The 12,833-nt window shown below is 36.0% G+C and overlaps 1 protein-coding gene across 4 annotated transcripts in view; it reads left to right on the top strand.

The window, feature by feature from the left end:
• Nucleotides 1–12,833, top strand: part of Cdh20 (cadherin 20) — a 248,265-nt gene that overhangs the window by 61,990 nt on the left and 173,442 nt on the right. The gene's annotated exons all lie outside the window — the stretch shown is intronic.

The raw sequence follows: 12,833 nt of genomic DNA, 5'->3' as shown, positions 1-12,833 counted from the left end.
TTTTTTATCTGTGTCCTCTCTAGATTTATTAATCATGTCTTGCACTATGGGCACAATCTCTGCTGTTACCTCAGAAATTATTTCTGATTTCATTTTTTCCAGATCCTCTTTCGTTGCTAGTTCAGGGAGTCCAGATGGTTGGGTATCAGATTGTTCTATCTCGTTTCTCTTTGGAGTTGTCTTAGGTAATCTGGAAGTCTGGTTTTGAGGCTTGTTTACCTGTCTTCTCATTTCAACAGATGCAGCCTGCTGTGCCTTTGGCGAGGCAACTTTTTGCTCACCCAGTGGTCTTCCATTCTCAGCAAGTCACAGAGCTCCCTTTTCTCTGCTGTTCACCAGTACACTATTTCCTGGGTTCAGAAAGGTGGCCTTCTGGATCTCTGAGCTGACCTGTTGCCTGAATGGGCTTCTGGCTGAGGCTTAAGCACACTTGGGATGATATCTATGTGTGTCTTTGGCTAGGGGCCCTATGTAGCTGTTGTCTGGGAGGGTCGTTGGCTGGGAACTGTGCACCCACTTTCTGGCTAGGGTCTTGCACAGTTACTGATGATATTGGGGTGAACCTCTGCCTGTTCCTTGTGTGCCTGTGCAGCTCTTTTCCAGGCAGGCCCTTGGCTTGGGCTGGTGTGCCCCAGCCTCTGGAGTCAGGGTGGAGCCCCGGCTCAAATCTGCTTTCAGCTGCATTGCTCTGGTCCACACCACTGCTCCCCCAACTAAGGCAGTCTGGTGTGCCTTTATTACAGAAATTTTCTTCACTTTTCCTGTGGATTTTAATTTTCTTCAAGGAGCCTCAGAGAAGCCCTCTTTCTGTTGTTCACTTCTACTCTATCTTCTCAAGCTCAGAACAATGTCCTTTATGACCTCTGCAACTCTGTGGTGTGGATCTAGGTAATGGCTTGGCACAGACTGGGTGGGGTGTGCTGGCGCCCATGCAGCTCACCTGCTTGGTGCTCTGAGGCAGTGCTACGGCGGCACCAGAGGCTCACCTTGGAATTCTGGGGCAGTGGTACAGCAATCCAAGAGGCTCACCTCCTTGGTGCTCTGGGCCGGTAGATTTCAATCTTTTAATATTTGAAATAAAACTTCTGAAGGAGGAAAGACATGCCACCCCTCTGTCAAGAAAACATATAAAATTTGTGTGCCCTCTCATGGTGTACCGTCTTTTCTTCTTTAGTTACTTCCAATCATCTTAGCAAATCTAAACAAAAGGATGTCTAGCCCTGTGGCCAAAAAGATTGGCTGGTCTTTCAACTGCCTTTGGGAGCCCTAAATAAAAATCTGGCAGGTATTTCAATGAGATACTGACTTTATTTTCTAACAGAGTCTAGGGGATTCTCTTAGCCCTCGGGCCTTAACCCCAAGTAATAACCAATCTTTGAGACTCATACTTTCCAGCTGAAGATTTATGAAAAGTCCCATATTGGTATTTACCTTTTAAAATATACTACAAACAAATCAAATTTGACAGCATATAAAAAGAGCAATCCAATGCAGTCAAGTACTTATCCTATCAATAAGTCTCTAGTAGCAGACAAAAATAAATTCAATATGATTAGTTCAAAAAATACTAAAAAAGCATTTCATGAAATTCTCACCTTTTCCTAAGAATGGTAAAAACAATGGGTCACACTGATTGAATACCTCCTGTATGGCAGACCCTAATGTAAGTGATTTACATACACTATCTCCCTTAACCATCTCATCAAGAAAATAGCAACACAGACAAAGATCCAGTGCAGAGGAGGCTTCCAGGTCAGTGTGCCAGAGCTCCCAACACAAAGGAGGCTTCCGGGTCAGCATGCCACGGCTTCCAGCCCAGATGAGGCTTCAGGATCAGTATGCCACAGCTTCCAGCCCAGAGGAGGCTTCCAGGTAGGCGTGCCACAGCTCCCAACACAGAGGAGGTGAGCCATGCAGGTGCTAGCAGCACACACACACACACACACACACACACACACTCTGCTGGTAGAAATGAGAAGACACATAAATAAGCCTCAGAACCAGACTTCCAGATCACCTAGAGCAACCCAAAGGGAAACAAATGGAACATTCTGATACTCAACCACCTGGACTCCCTGAATGAGCAACAAAAGAGGATCTGGTAAAAATGGAATAAGAAATAATTTCTGAGGTAACAGCAGAGATTGTGCCCATAGTGCAAGACATGATTAATAAATCTAGAGAGATAAAAAAAATAGAGGAGCTGAAGAACATGATAGAATGCCAACATAGGAAACAAATGGAATCAATAAAACAGATGCAAACAGATTTTCATGAGATTAAAAACTCCAATGAAAGTCTATGCTGCAGAATGAGCCAATGGGAAGACAGAATTTCAGATATAGAAGATAAGATTGCAATTAGTGACCAGGAAAAGAAAAATTTCTTTAAAATTGTAAGGGATCACGAGAAATCAATCCAGCAGCTGCTAGATGATGCAAAGAAGAATAACATAAGACTGATTGGAGTCAATGGAGAAACAGGAGAGAGTGCAGATGACATAAAAAAACTATTCACAGAAGTGATGGCAGAAAACTTCCCAAGCAGGGGAAAAGAACTTGACATACAGATAAGTGAGGCATATAGGACTCCAAATAGCCTTGATCAAAAATTCTTACACATGGGCATATAATTGTTAAGATTCCAGAAGCCCAACAGAAGAACAAAGTTCTATAAGCAGTTAGAGAAAAGAAACAAATCACATACAAAGGAAAGCTCATCAGAATCACAGCAGATTTCTCAATGCAAACCCTCAAGACAAGAAGAGGTTGGAGTGATGTATTTCAAGCCCTAAAGTAAGACAGCCTCCAACCCAGATTGATGTACCCTGCAAAACTATCTTTCAAAATTGATGGAGAAATAAAATACTTTCATGACAAAGAGCACTTTAGGAACTTCATGAATACCAAGCCAGCACTCCAAAAAATTTTCCACAATATCCGAGGAACAGACAATGAGGATCACAACCCCAGGAAGCCCAGCAGAATGAATCCACCGGGCATGTCAAGAAATTAAAAGCAAAAGGGGAGAATCAAACAAAAAGAAAAAGTCATGACAATGATAACTCAACACAGGTCTACTATCTAGAATCTAAAAATAAACTTAAAAAAATCAGACCTCCCAAATTTAAAGACCCAATCCAAAACTGGGCATCTGAAATGAACAGACATTTCTCACACAAAGAAGTAGAAATGGCAAATAAACATATGAAAAAATGTTCAACATCACTGGTCATTCAAGAGATACAAATAAAAACAATGCCGATATTCCACCTCATCCCAGAAAGAATGACTGTGATCATGAGACCAACCAATAACAAATGCTGGTGGGGCTGTGGGGAAAGAAGAATACTGCTCCACTGCTGATGGGAGTGTAGACTGATGCAACCACTATGGAAATTACTATGGAGATACCTCAAAGAACTAGGACTGGAAGTCCCATTTGACCTAGCTATTCCCCTGCTGGGTATCTTCTCCAAAGAATTAAAAAATCATACCACAGTGATGTATGTGCACCCATGTTCATAGCAGCACAATTTGTAATAGCAAAAACTTGGAAGCAGCCCAATTGCCCATCAACTGGAGACTGGATAAAGAAAATGTGGTTTTTTAAATACAAAATGGAGTACTACTCAGCCATAAAAATGAGAAATTAGAGACATTTTTAGCTAAATGGATGCACATTGAGGTGATACTCTTAAGTGAAATAAATAGGACACACATGTATAAATTCCAAATAGTTTCTCTAGTGTCAGAAACTGAAAGTGTAAATAAGAACTAAAAGGTATAATAGATAACATGAAATAGGAAGAATAGGGGCAAAAGGGAAGGGGAAATGGGAGGGGTAGGGGAAAGGAAAGAAGGGAATGGAATTAATATGAGAAAATTAAAAAAAGGAAACAAAGTGTTTGTAAACAGGGAGGAATGGAGGGGTTGATGGGACGGCAGGGGAAGGGGGAAAAAATAAGAACCAAGAGTATGTAAAGGTGCATATTTCCAATGATGAATGCCATTATATTGTATACCTAAAATGTACCTATAAAAGGATATACAAAAAAAGAAAATAGTACCACAGACTCTAATAATTAAAAATTAAAGATTATAAGGAACTCATCATGATATACTAATTTTACTCCCAGTAAAAAAGGAACATAATGTAACAGTATTAACCTGATCAGCTGTATTTACCTTAAATCCACAGCCAGTATCTATTAATTGCAAACAAGAAATCATTGCTTACTTTTCCACTAATGTTTGAGATTAATCTGCATTCTCTTATCAATGCAATAAGACACAAACAAAAATTTAAATATGAAAAGAAATAATATAAATTACAGTACACATAAATATCTACTTAGATTAGGAAGAGATTTTCTTTCATTGAAAGTTTTAAATTTTCTAAGCATAAAACTATGAAAAGGAATATACATTCTAGTATAATCAAAACAACAAAATCAAAAACAAAAAGAAATAATAAAAAATACAATTTTAATAAATACATTGGGCCATCCTGCAAGAAAAACTCAATGAAAACACAAAACAAAATCAAGAAAACTGTAGAGTAGATATGAGGAAAAGAACATGAAGACTCCACATATAGACACTGACAGGTTATAAAGAAAACAGAAGTAGATAAATAAAGGATACAATATTTATAAAGGATATAATATTAAGAAAAATTATCAAATTCACTAGTAATCCAAGAGTATCATTTTACATATATAATAGTCTTCATGTCCATCAAAACAGTAAACATTTCATACATAATATTCAATATTTTAAAGGATATACAGTACTGGAACAATAGAAGGGTAATTATCTCTATCTTTAACTCCTCTGTTCAGAAATTTATCAATAAGTATAAGAATTCTTAATTATTTCATACTCCTTCCATGGACTGACTGAATATTTCTCTCCGAAAGTCGTATGTTGACCACTAATCCCCAGCATGAGGATATCTGGAGGTGGGGCTTATCAGAGGTACTCAGATCATGAGGGAAGGTACTTCATGAATGTGATTAGTTTCACAAGTGTGATTAGTACCCTAAAAAAGGCCTAAGACACACCTCTGCAACATGAGTACCCATCAAGAAGGCACCACCTAAAAGCAAAACAATGAATCTTCCAGCTCCTTGATCTTGGACTCCCCTACCTCCAGAACTGTGATGAACAAATTTCTATTGTTAATAAGCCACCCAGCTATGGTATTTTATTAAAGCAGCCAAAATTCATCAAGACACCCCATGTTTAAGTCCTGTAATTGCAATTTCCACAATTTAAAATTTGGATGATTTATATAAAATGATATCCTTGATGTGTTTTATCTAACACTGACGAAATTAGAACTAGCCTAACTCCTAAACAATAGTAGGATTGTTAATTTTAGTTTATCCTTACAACAGATTAACCTAACTTTTAAAATGTTATATAGTATTCACTTAATTTAAAATGATCTATTTCAGTAAATATCAAACTCCAAATTTAAAAGGGTACAATATTCATATATATATAATACAGTCCAAATTATGTATCTATATATTATGAGAAAAAATTTTAAATACATGAAAATGTCAACAGTAGTCATTTTTGTGTGGTATATCTTCATACTTATACATTTCTGCATTCTCCAAAGCATCTATAGAATTTGTATAATTTTATACTCTTAAAAATGCTATAAATAATATAAGGAGGGTCTAAACTAATGATACCCTGTGGATGAATGTTTTGAGACTATCTTGTCAGAAAGAAACTCCAGGATTGGTGATGTATTTTCATACACACTTCAACTTTCCACAAAGAAAAGAGCTCCAATGACATGGTTGACGTTCATTAGAGTAATCTAATGCCAATGACCAACAGTGTGGCCCTGAGTACAAGCACACCTCTCCTGCAGTTTGGGTCCTGGCTTTCTCATGTTGCACAGACTGTCAGTTCTGCCAAAAGAAATAGGGAATGGAGGAGAGGAAAGCCTGAGGTAGACAATTGCCAATGCCTATGTTTAAAGTCTCAGCGATGTGTTCTTCAGTTTAATGATAAAACTGTCACTGAAACATGGTACTTGTTCCCAATTACCATCAGACCATTAACTGTGAGAACCAGAGGATCATGCTTTCCCGCCTGGGATATGTGTCAGTTTGTTCAATTTGATGAATAACCAGTTCTCTCACTCTGCAAAGAAAGTTAGAATTCACTAAACTCTGCTAAATATCTTGGTAAGAATGCATATGATTTCCAGAGTCAAGCGCTTTCACATAATACTTTCTAGACAAGCTTGTCCTTACTTTGAGCAAACCTCCTCTCTATTCTAAATATCCATAGAATAATGTATGTATAGATAGAGACATAAATACATATGAACCAACTACATTGTACAGTGGTATTCAGACAGAGACAGAGATTTATGATGTTCTAGCACTTGGAAATCAACAGTGCCTACCCAATTAAGCACAACATTTGTTGTTCTATGGCAGAGGAAACAGTAGAATTAATCATTTCAAATTCTAAACACCGATTGTATTAAAGAAATGATTCTTGTTTGTTTTAACTTTTCTGTATTTTTCAAATTTTTCACTGAGTAAATATTACTCTTGTAATGGAAAAACCTCTTTAAAATGTTCGATGTTTTCTGGTTTTGCAGAAATTAGAACCTCCAAGGACACAGTTTTTTCTAGTTGTATGATAGTGTAAAGAGTGCTAAATATACACTGCCAAGTTCTAGTGGAGCTCCCAGAGGAGGGAGATCAATCCTGTCCAGAAAGGAAGAAGAGCTATGAAGACAAGTGATCTTCACAGGGAAAATGGTTTATTAAAAGAGCCTAAAGGATGAGTAATATTTTTATCTGATAAAGAAAGGCATTCCAAGAGAAAGATCAGCATAAGGAAACTTGGACATGAGGGAACAGAACATCCTTGGGGAAGGACAACTGATCTAAAGCGATAGTCATTGATGTGGCCACCCCAGTAGATATTCCTTTCCAACTCAGTGTCTAGTCTTGATTAATTTAGGCTACAATTGATTCCTTATTTTAATGTGTTCCTTATTAAATAAGACTGTATGCTTCATCTGTCTCATCTGAAGATTATTTCAAAAAGGAAGCATTCATGTACACCTATAAGAAACACATCGAGAAAGAAATTAGGCCAACAAAACTTTCACAATAGTGTTGCAAAAATTAAATCCATAGGAGTTAACCTACCCAAGGGAAAGAAAGACCTCTACAATGAATACTGCACTAGTCTGAAGAGGCAATTGAAGAAGATATCACAAAATGCAAAGACATGCCCTTTTCCTGCATCAACAGAACCAGTAAAATCTAAATGGCTGTAATTTCAAAACTGTTATACAGATTTAATACAATACCTATCAATATATCAATAGCATTCCCTAAAGAACAAGAAAAAACATCCAAAAATTCACATAGAACCAGAAGAGACTTAGAAGAGCAAAAGCAATTCCAGGCAACAAGAGCAAGGCATGGGGGCATCACAATCCCAGACTTGAAGCTATACTCCAAAGCTACAGTGATGAAAGCAGCATGATACTGGCAAAAGACCAGTCTTGTAGATCACTAGAGCAGAATGCAGGATATAGAAACAACTCCAGGCAACACAACAATCTTTTCTTTGACAAGAGGACAAAATACTTTTGTTGGAGCAAAAGTAAAAAGCACCCTCTTTAAAAAATGGTAAAGCAAAAACCAGTTATACAAATGCCAAAGTTTGAACTTGGAACCATATCTCTCACCATGCACTAAAATAAAATAAAAATGAATCAAAGATGTAAACATTAAAAGTGAACACAATCTTCTGGAAGATAAATTAGGTAAAACTCTGAAACACATATATGGGGACAATGAGTTTCAGAAGAGCACACCAGGTACACAAAAAATATTACCAAGAAACAACAAATGAGATCAAATCAAATTTAAAAAATTCAACACAGCAAAGGAAACAACAGAGTGAACAGAATTGGAAAATGGAAAAACATTTTGCCAGTTACTCCTCTTCAGAAAAATCTAAAAATAAATTAAGCCTCTTGAATTGAAAGACCCATTCAAGAAATGGTCATCTAAATGTATAGATACTCCTCAGATCAAGTAATACAAATGGCCAATAATCGCTGAAAAAATGTTCAGCATTGCTGGCCACTCATGAAATGCAAATTAAAACATCATTGGGGTTCCACCTCACTCCACAGATAATGGTTATCTTCAAGAAATCACATAACAACAAATGCTAGCAAGACTTCAAGGAAAAAGGAACCCTTCTTCATTGCTGGTGGGAGTGTAAACTTGTGTGGCAAGTATGAAAATCAGCCAGGAGACTCTGTAGAATACATCAGTAGAATTTATATTCGACCCAGATGTTCCTCTTTTAGTTAAGTTCCAGGAATAATTAAAAAATGAAGCTGATTTCAAAATTAAACAGATTTAAATGTTCTCTCAATTCTCTTGATTTGCATTTTATAGATTTCTTTCAAGAAATTATAATGATTCCTCATAGCTCATTATTTCTCAGCAATTTGATTAAAGGTTCTGTAACTTAGTTAACTCAGGTGTAAAACAACATTTAGGAAAACATTTTTATGCAGTTTCATGACATTTGTGAGGGTATAAACTATAATATAAATACACAGTAATAGTTTCTGGCAGAAATTCTTTCAGATATTTTAGCCAGAGTCTTTAGTAAATCAACACAAAGCCATTTTGGGGAACTCATTTGATACCAACAAAACCACTGCCCAAATAAAGAAAAATAAGATTGGGGCACTAGTTCTTCCATTTATTAGACAAGAGATTACAGCAAATGTAAGTTTGGAACCTTAGTTTTCCCATCTGTAAAAAAAGTGTGCATTCCTTATTTCACAGAATTATTAAAATCACACTAGATAGTACCTACATAGGTTATGTAATTGTTAAGAACTTTAGAGATAATGTTGCTAGGTTTCTATATTTTGCTCCAAGACGTCCCACTCAGGGGCCTCTCATAGCAAGAGGTAGGAAGGGTGGGGACAGCATCAAAGATATTGCAGCAGTATTTAGGATCACTTCTTTCCAATTCCCACTTTCATCTGAGGGGTCCTAGATTATCTGCTTTATAAACTGGGTTCCAGAAGAGCTTCCCCATAAAGAACATGTCCAATAGTTTAAAGGAGTTGAAAACCACTGATTTACTCCAATTGCCTCATTTTACAAAACAAAAACTCAGCTTCAAGTAACTATAAAGTGGCAAGGCAGGTAATTAAATCTAAGTTTTCCATATCTGTATCACATTATAAAGATAAATAAGTATTATATAATGATGTGGAAGTACTAAGAACAGGTACGTGTACATATGGAAGATATTACCTGCCCAGTAACTCAGCAATAAAAAACTGTGGCTCACTCACTAATTTGTATGTTTATTCCATAAACACGAAGTTGCAGATATGTGCCAGATGTTATTCTAAATATTGGTTTCAATACTGTATGAAGTTCAGTGACAAGTTATGAGATCTAAGTTTACACTGGAAAAAAATCCCAAGTTTTTACTAAAACTGGGGAATAATTAGTAAAATATTATAATTTTGGTTATTGCCCCTTCATAAGTTCCTCCTCACTTTCAATAATAAATATTAATCCACTTGTATTTGGCCTACTCTCTGAATTTCCTTTTATTAATTTTCTCCTCCTCTCAAAAGTTAACACTATACTTGCAGAATACATTCTATCTATTCTCACCTTCAAGGAATTGGATACTGCAAGCACCTCCTTTCTCTTTAATATATTTATTTCCTCGCTTTCAGGAAATCATGCTGCAGCACATAACTATATTCTAATGTCTTCAAATCTGGAGATAATATAAAGACTTTCTTTGCTCCCATGATCACATGCCACCCAAGCTCCTATATTTCTCTTAAGTAAATATTTTTGGAAAGAGTTGTCTGTAGTCACTGTGACCTTCCCACCCTTACCTCCATCCCATCTGTAGGGAAAAAGAGCTGCTATCTTTCCTCTCTAGAATATGGGAATGGGAATCTGTCTTGCCACCATTGTCTCCCAGCACTTTGAACAGTGCCTACCATATGTCTAAGCTCAGTAAATATTTGTTGAATGAATAAATCATCTAGAACTTTATAGTGAGTTAGTGAATTCCACAATAGTGGCTTGCCAATTTCTCATGTGTTTCTGAAATATTGGTCACAATATATGGCAAATATATTGGCACTTTACTTGAACCCAAGTTAAATTATTTCAATCACTATTTGAAGATATCTGTAATGACCCAGGATGCTAGAGTAAAGTTAATCTATAAATGTAATTTAATCCCTACCAAAGTCTCAACAGGATATTTTTATATAACTTGGCAAAATTACTCTAAAATCCATTTTAAAGAGTAAATATTTTACAAAAACTAGGAAAATCTGACAAAGATGAATAATGTGCATAAAATTGAACCACTAGATATAAAAATTGTGGTACAAAATAACAGTAATTAAAACAGCATGAATCTGGCACAGAATGAGAGATCAGAAACAAAGCAAAGTTCAGAATTAAACTAATGTATTTGGAGATTTTATAAATAAAAATGATAGCATTTCAAAGGATAAAGGGAAACAGTAGCTATTCAACAAAAGATATTGGTACAATTGCCTACTTACTTGCTAAATACATAAGTATTCCTCCTTTATTCCTCATGCTGAATTCTAAATATTCACAATAGAAAAATAAAGTATTGGAAAATATTTTTCTGGCCTTGGAGTAAGGCCTTTTGAATAGATCAACAAAGGTACTACCATAAAAAAAAATACTGACAGTTGACAGACTCAACTATTTAAAAGTAATATAAATATATATGTATGAACCAAACGAAACTAGAAAATTCTGTTAATGAGGTTAAAAGACTAACAAATAGTTTTACAACATGCATATGACAAAAGGTTACAAAAGTGCTATTTAACAAGGAAAAGAACATCCTTGAATATGAATGGTCAAAAGAAATAGATAATCCATAAAAAGATACATATAGGTGGTCAATAAACACATAAAAAGATGAACAATCGCACTAGTAATGAAAAATGCAAATTAAAATACTGAATTTCCTTTACCTATTATCTAGCTAAAATTAAAAAGACTGGCAATACACTAGCTTGACAAGAGGATGGAAAATGGAATTCTTATGCACTATTAGTGAGAGAGCTAACTAGTACAATGTTTCTGGGAGTTAGTTTGGGATCAATATTTTCATTAAGAGAATAACCAGAGAATTACTATATAAAAGATATTCTTTGCAGAGTAATTTATAATTGACAAAATTAATAGGTTATTGAATATGCTACCATTGATCTATATAAAGAACTACTATGAGGACTCTTAAGGAGACCTACATTTTTGAAATGTAGAAAGAGATCCATATGTCAAGTGTAAAAAAGGCCCTTACAAAACTACTTTAGTTCTTCAATATTTCTTGACTCAACTCTCTTCATCTATCTCTATCCTTTCTCTGGAAGATCCTCTCTTTCCTGTTCTCCCCATTTTCTTGGGCCTTAATCTTGTTGATTCTCCACAGTGCAGCGGTGCTGATAACTGATTACATTATTATCTCACTCCACACTTAAAAATTATAATAGCTTACCATTGTTCAGTTTACCACCCCTTGCCTGATGTGATCCCTGCTGTACTACCATCCCTCTCCCCTGCCTCTCTCCTGCTTGCTCTGATGTCACAGCCACAGTGCTCTTCTTTCAGTTCTGTTCTCCTTTACTCACTCTTCTCAAGTGCTCTGCACTTGTTATTCTCCACCTGGAAACTTTTTGCCCATGTCCCAACTCCCATCCCACACTGTACATGTTAAGGTCTCTACACTGTCTTGCACTCAATACAAACATTATTTCCTCAAGGAAGTCTTCCCTACCTACACATTCTAGATCAGCTACCCTTTTATATATTTTCACAGATTCTCACAATTCTCTTCCTTTTTCCTTGTATATCTTGTTACCATTTGCAATTGTATTTCTGGATATGTTATTACTATCCACCTTCCTCTCTAGGCTGAGGAATAGGACTGTGTCTATTTTTCTCATCTTCATATTCCTGAGATACACTGAACACATTTTAGAAACTAACTTGTACCAGGCATCCAAATATCTTATCAGTGAAGGAAAGAAGAAAGAGCAAAAGAGAAGATAAGGATTTGCTACTCTATTACTTGACATCAATAAGTAGACAAACAACTATAAGAACTTAATTATTAACTGTTATTATATATAATTCACAAATTTTGAACCATAAAAGTAGTACTTCTTTCTACTGAATTTCTTTTCCAAATCAGAAGATTGATAGTATATTATCTGTTTATTGTTCCTCATTGGTGAAAACAGGTAGCAGATTCATCCTCAAGGGCAGGATCATAGCCAGGCCTAAGTTTACAGCACACTCTGGAACTCTGAGAACAAGAACCAGACCCATCTTGAACCCAGAACTCTTAACTCCTTTAAAGTTTTCATAATTAAGCCATTTCTATTTTTCTCTCACAGTAAGTCAGAAATTTTATGTTGCACTGATGAGTCCACAACACTCTTGGCATGGTCCTAAGAGAATTTTACTGTCTTGGGAAAGTTTCATTCTAAACCAAAATATCCTCTCTTTTTTAGATTTTCTACCATGTATCACAATCTACACCAAATCCACCCATAACTACCTAGGAAACTCAGGACAGACATTTTGCTCCTCATGGTTATCAAGTAGTTCCCAGTTGGATGCTTTATTTTTTAAATTTGAAACTATATTGTCAATAGTCACTGTTTATGTGTCCATTGAAAACCCAGGCTTTTGGCTAAAACCCAGCCATTTCTCC

Source organism: Heterocephalus glaber, unplaced genomic scaffold (assembly GCF_053883595.1).
Source record: "Heterocephalus glaber isolate CG9 unplaced genomic scaffold, H.glaber_assembly_v1.0 deba00000331, whole genome shotgun sequence".
Classification (NCBI taxonomy): domain Eukaryota; kingdom Metazoa; phylum Chordata; class Mammalia; order Rodentia; family Bathyergidae; genus Heterocephalus; species Heterocephalus glaber.
Note: the sequence above shows the minus strand (reverse complement) of the source record. Positions and strands in the feature narration are given on the sequence as shown.